Raw genomic sequence first — 5,415 nt, 5'->3', positions numbered from 1 at the left:
CGCCCTACCACGCCTCCTACACTTTCCTCACCACCGATTTGGATCACTTATTGTTCTCTTGTTCCTGGGTTTGTTAACACCATTTCCTTTCCCCTCACCTCCCCCTCTCCCATGTACCTCCGAAACCATTGGTCCCATTGTTTTCTCCTCTAGATTGTTCATCCAGCCTATCTTATTTAGATAGACCTGCGGAGGTAAAAACATGCACAAAAACAAGACAAAGCAAAACAAAGCAATAAAAGAAAAAAAAACCCATCAACAACAACAAAAATCCAATGACAAAGAAAACAACAAAAACAACAACAAAGAAAAGCCTGTAGTTAGTTCCAGGGCTGTTTGTTGGCTTTTACCAGTGTTTTCCAGTCGAGTCTGATGGGGTTTTATATATGTTACTCTTTTGTCTTCTTACCTGCATTGTTTCTGATGAGAACTCTGAATTTATGCTTACAGGTTTTCCTTTGTAGGCTACTGTTCTTTTTCCCTCGCTACGCTCAGGATTCTCTCCTTTTCCGTGATACTGGAGAGTTTGATATGCCATAGTGTTTTGCTTTTTGGGTTGATACTATTTGGGATTGTCTAAACTTCTTGTATAGTTATTTTCTCCATTTGTTCCTGTAGGTTTTTATTTTATTTTTGCCCGGCGTCCCAATGAGAAGTAGGCTGTTCCTTTTGGTGGTGTCCACATCATTCGTGGACTTTCTTCAGATTCCTTTGCCTTTTTGTTGATTGTTTCTCTCGTCAGTAGTATTAGAAAGAATTGTTTTCCAGCTGACTAATTCAGGTGTCCCTTTCTTCTACTTTACTCAGATCTTTCACCATATTGTCTAATTCTGTTATTGCATTTTTACAATGGAGATCTATTTGGTGAAGAATTTGTAGTTTTACAATCCTCTCTTCTGAAAGGATCTGCTGAAAGATACTGAATATAATTCTCCAAATGCTCTTCCTGATACTTCCAGGGCCTCCTTTTCAGAGTAATCCTTTGGGCTTGGGCACTGTTTAGTTGTTAGTGTCGGTTGTCTTGATGTGTGTGTGTGTGTGTGTGTGTGTGTGTGTGTGTATGCATGTCCTGTGATTGCCTGCACATTCTGTGACATTATGGTGTAGCTATAAATCTTGGGTGGACTGCGGGGTTGTGTGGGGGTAGTTGCTTTCATGGTGTAGCTATAAATCTTGGGTGGACTGCGGGGTTGTGTGGGGGTAGTTGCTTTCATGGTGTAGCTATAAATCTTGGGTGGACTGCGGGGTTGTATGGGGGTAGTTGACTTTTGATGGGCTGCTGGGATGGCCAGGACCGTCCCTGCTACAGTTGGGGATGACCAGGGTCTTCCATGCTGGGCTTTGGGGATGAGTAGGGCCGTCCTTTCTGGGATGTGTGATGTGTGAGTCCTTCCTTCCTGGGATGCCTGAGACCTTCCTATCTGGGTTGCTAGGGTGACCAGACCCTTGTATGCCTGGAGTCAAAGATGGCTAGGGCTTCCGATGTTGTGTCATAGGACTAGCCAGGGCCTACCTTGCCGGGTCCTGGGGATAGCTGAAGCCTTCTTGATGGGAATGGTCAGGGACTTCCTTGGCAGGTTTTTGGGACACCTGGGGCCCTGCTTGCTGGAGAACAGAAGCAGTTGGAGCTTACTTGCTGGATGGAAGGCATGGCTAGAGGCTACCTTACAAAAGTGCAGGGATGCCACTGACCTTCTTTGCCAGGTTTCTGGGATGGCTTTAAATGCTGGGGTTTTTTTTTTAATTAGGCTGTCATTGGATCACTGTGAGTCAGCCTTGACTCAAAGGCAGTGAATTGATTTTTAGTTTTTGTCATTGTTGGCATAAGTTGATACGTCATTATTGCTTGACTGCATCTCCTGGATGGCTAATGATCATAAGCATTTGTTCGTATGTTCGTTAGCCACTTGAATGTCATTTTTGGTAAATCATCTATTCCCAAGACTGTAAAATGTACTGGGACAGACAGCCTCATCTCCTGGCTGGTGATCTTGAACCACTGAGCTTATGGCTAGCTTGCCAGACAACGCCCCCTCTACCACCCTCAAATTCCTTCATGTCCCTTGTCAGTCACTTCCTCTTACCCTACCCCTGGCAAATTCCACCTTTTTCAGAATTTCAGAAATGTAGAATTTTATATAAGGAAGCTTTTTGAATCTGGCATGTTGTTGTTGAGCATGCTTTTGAAATTGCTTCACATTACTGCATATCGTCATGTCTTGTACCTTTTTAGTCCTTTATTGTATAGCTATACCTCTGTTTGCATATTACTGGTGGATAGTTGAGCTGTTATGCATAAAGCCACTATAGATACTTACATATAGTTCTTTGCTCCTATCTATGCATGTCTAGGAATGAGGTTGCCCGGGTGTGTGGCGAATGTATGTGCAGCCTTACAAGACATTGCCAAGATGCTTTCCAAAGAGACAATACCATTTGCCATCTACCATTTGCTCTGGTTTCTCTGCATCCTTGTCAACGTTTAGTGGTGTGAGATTTCTCATTTTAACTGCATTCTTGGATGTGAAGTGGTATTGAATTTGACTAATGATGCTAACAGGAACTTGGATGATGTGATGGTTAAGTGCTTGGCTGCTAACCAAAAAGTTGGAGATTTGAACCCATCAATACGTTGGGAGAAAGATATGTCAATCTACTTTCATAAAAATCACAGACTTGGAACTGTTGGAATTCGGCTTTGCCCTGTATAGTCACTCTAAGCTGGAATCAACTCAATGGAAACTGGCTTGGTTTGGTTTGATTTTTAATGATGCTGAACACCTTTCTTGATGTTTATTCACCATCTGTGTCTGTTAAAATATTCTGCTCATTTTAATTGGGCCATGTGTAGTCTTCTTATTGAGTTATAAGGGTTCATTTTAGAGTTCAGACACCAGGCTTTTTTCAAGGATGTATTTAGCAAATACCTGGCTCCTTAGCTGTACCCCCCTCCCACCCCTGCCACTTTCCCCACTGACCCAGTCTTTAGATGCCCTTTTATTAATTTAACAGTGTTTTTAAAGCACGTATTTAATTTTGATGAAGTCCCCAACTTGCTATTCAAACTTGAAAATGCTGTTTTATATTGTTCAATAGAAAAACCAAATTACTTGGCCTAACTCACTATCTTACAAATGCTTTGGGCAGAAAGTAAGAGGAAGCCCAACTTTTGGGAACTTCAGCAATGAAAACGTGATTATTGCACAGAACAGGAACCCTTAAAAAGGTGCCACAGCAGGCTCTTCTGATCTGCCTGCCCTGGTGTTTGTAGCACGGTACTTTTTCTTGTTTTCTCTTCTATCTGTTTGCTTTGAGTAACTAAATAATCACCGAGGTTTGAATATTGCACCTCCAGTTCAAAGTAGGAAGGAGGAAAGGGGGCACAGAGAGTAGGGCTGAGACTAGGGTGAGAAGTGTTTGCTCTCAGATACCACACTTATACGACCCTGAGGGCTACGTTTTCTTTCAATGTGATGCTCCAAGTCCCTCACCACAGTCTTGGCCTTGGAGTTGAGTTGGGTATTGACCTGCCTTTCTTTTATTTGTATCTCACCCAGAAGCTCCCAAGTTGACTTCTGCTTGTGTGTCATGGTTGGAACTCAGACACGTAGCTTTTGCTGGCTGCAAAGGAGGCCAGACTAGGAGATATCTTGCATGTCACAAAGAAAAGTGGAAAGAATGTAATTCTGTGTGGAAATGAAGAATATTTTTATGTGTTTAGGATGCAAGCAAATTGTGTGTGTCAAGAGAATAAAACTTAAGATGCCATTTTGAAACCTACGGTCCTTGCTTACTTATGGTACCTGCTTGGCCCCTAGTGCATTTACGTTTGCCGCGCTTGTTAAAAATATGCAGGTCGCGAGGTTGCACAGACACCGAATAGCCAAAACAATCTTGACAAAGGACAACGTGTGAGGATTCAGTGACCCACACAGGCAGTACTGGTACAGGCATAAACCATAGCCCCATGGAATAAAATTGAGAATGCAGAAATAAATCCATGTATCCATGATAAATGTATTTATTTTGTTTATATACATAAACCATTTTATTATGTCCACAAACTTCGCAGATTAGGAGTGTGAGTAGGGCATATGGGAGATATCTTTTCTCTGCTCCCCAACATCTGCATTCAGCTGGGGAAACTCAAATGCTGGGGGTGGGTTCGATCATCGGAAGACTCCATCATTCGTGTCTGATCCCTGGGGAGGATAATACAAAGACTGACTACAACTGGGATGGTCCACTGGAGTACCTGTATGGATATGTGGCTGCTGTCCCTGGATTAGGCTTCGCCTGGTGGCTGGTTTAGGAGACGCAGCTTCCTGGAGTGGGTGTTCCAGAAGAACTAGGTAGAAGCTTCATGGCCTTTTCTGATTTAAATATGGAAGTCAGCCAGCATCACTGTGGTAGTTACATAATTTCATGTCAACTTGAAGATATAGAAAAGTCTAGGGGTGGTATTCAACCTGTCAATCAGGTCACAGTCTGAGAGTGCCTTCTTGTGGGCATGGCCCTCTCATAAGGAGGACCTTGGGAACATCCTTCTCTCTCTGCCTTCCCCTTCCTGATGGCAAGCCACTCTGAGACCTGCCAGAGCCCTGTGATGCTTCCACCGCCATTGCATCCACAAGACTTTGCACCCACTGGCCTGTGATCTTCCTGCATTCGGCATCACTGCCTGTGGCAGTGTGAGTCTGGAGAGGGACTGATGGACTAGGATCAGGTTTATGGACTTGAATGGGATTGGGCTGGGACATTTTCTTGATATATAATTACTTTTTCTGCCATATTCTCTTGGTTCTGAGAGAGATATACAAGAACAGCCAGATTCAAGGGCGAGAAAGAAGATTTGACTTCTTGATCAAGCCACACCACAGAAGAGAGATATTGTGCTGGCAATCTTTGAAATATCCAGTTTGCCACCATTTGACCTCCAATCACAGCATTTTCTATCCTACCCACGTGTAAAATAACGATTAAATGTTTTTTGACAAAGATGCCAAGACTTCTATGCAGAAAGAATCGTCTTTTTGACAAATGGCACTATGGGAACTGAATATTCACATGGGGAAAAAAAAGAATGAATTTGGATCCATATTTCACATCATTTAAGAAAACAAACTCAAAATAGGCCAAAGATCTATATCAACCAAAGGAAGAAAATAGATAAATTGGACTCCATCAAAATTAAAAACATTTGTGCATCAAAGGACACTATCAAGAGCCTGAAAAACAACTACATATTGGGAGAAACATTTGCAAATCATCTACTTGATAAAAATTTAGTGTTCATGATATCTGAAGATGTTGACAGCAACCACAGACAGACAGGCAACCCAATTAAAAATCGAGCAATGGTTTGACTAGACAGTTCCTCAAAGAAGATATACAAATGACCAATAAGCACATGAA

General features: G+C 42.4%; 1 pseudogene; it reads right to left on the bottom strand.

Moving 5' to 3' along the window:
* The window catches only part of LOC101640666, a 4,742-nt pseudogene extending 4,204 nt beyond the window's left edge, over nucleotides 1-538 (bottom strand).
* Nucleotides 539-5,415: the final 4,877 nt, after the last annotated feature.

The sequence above is a fragment of the Echinops telfairi genome, unplaced genomic scaffold (genome assembly GCF_000313985.2).
Source record: "Echinops telfairi isolate 266 unplaced genomic scaffold, ASM31398v2 ScPeMD7_31;HRSCAF=116, whole genome shotgun sequence".
Classification (NCBI taxonomy): Eukaryota; Metazoa; Chordata; class Mammalia; order Afrosoricida; family Tenrecidae; genus Echinops; species Echinops telfairi.
Note: the sequence above shows the minus strand (reverse complement) of the source record. Positions and strands in the feature narration are given on the sequence as shown.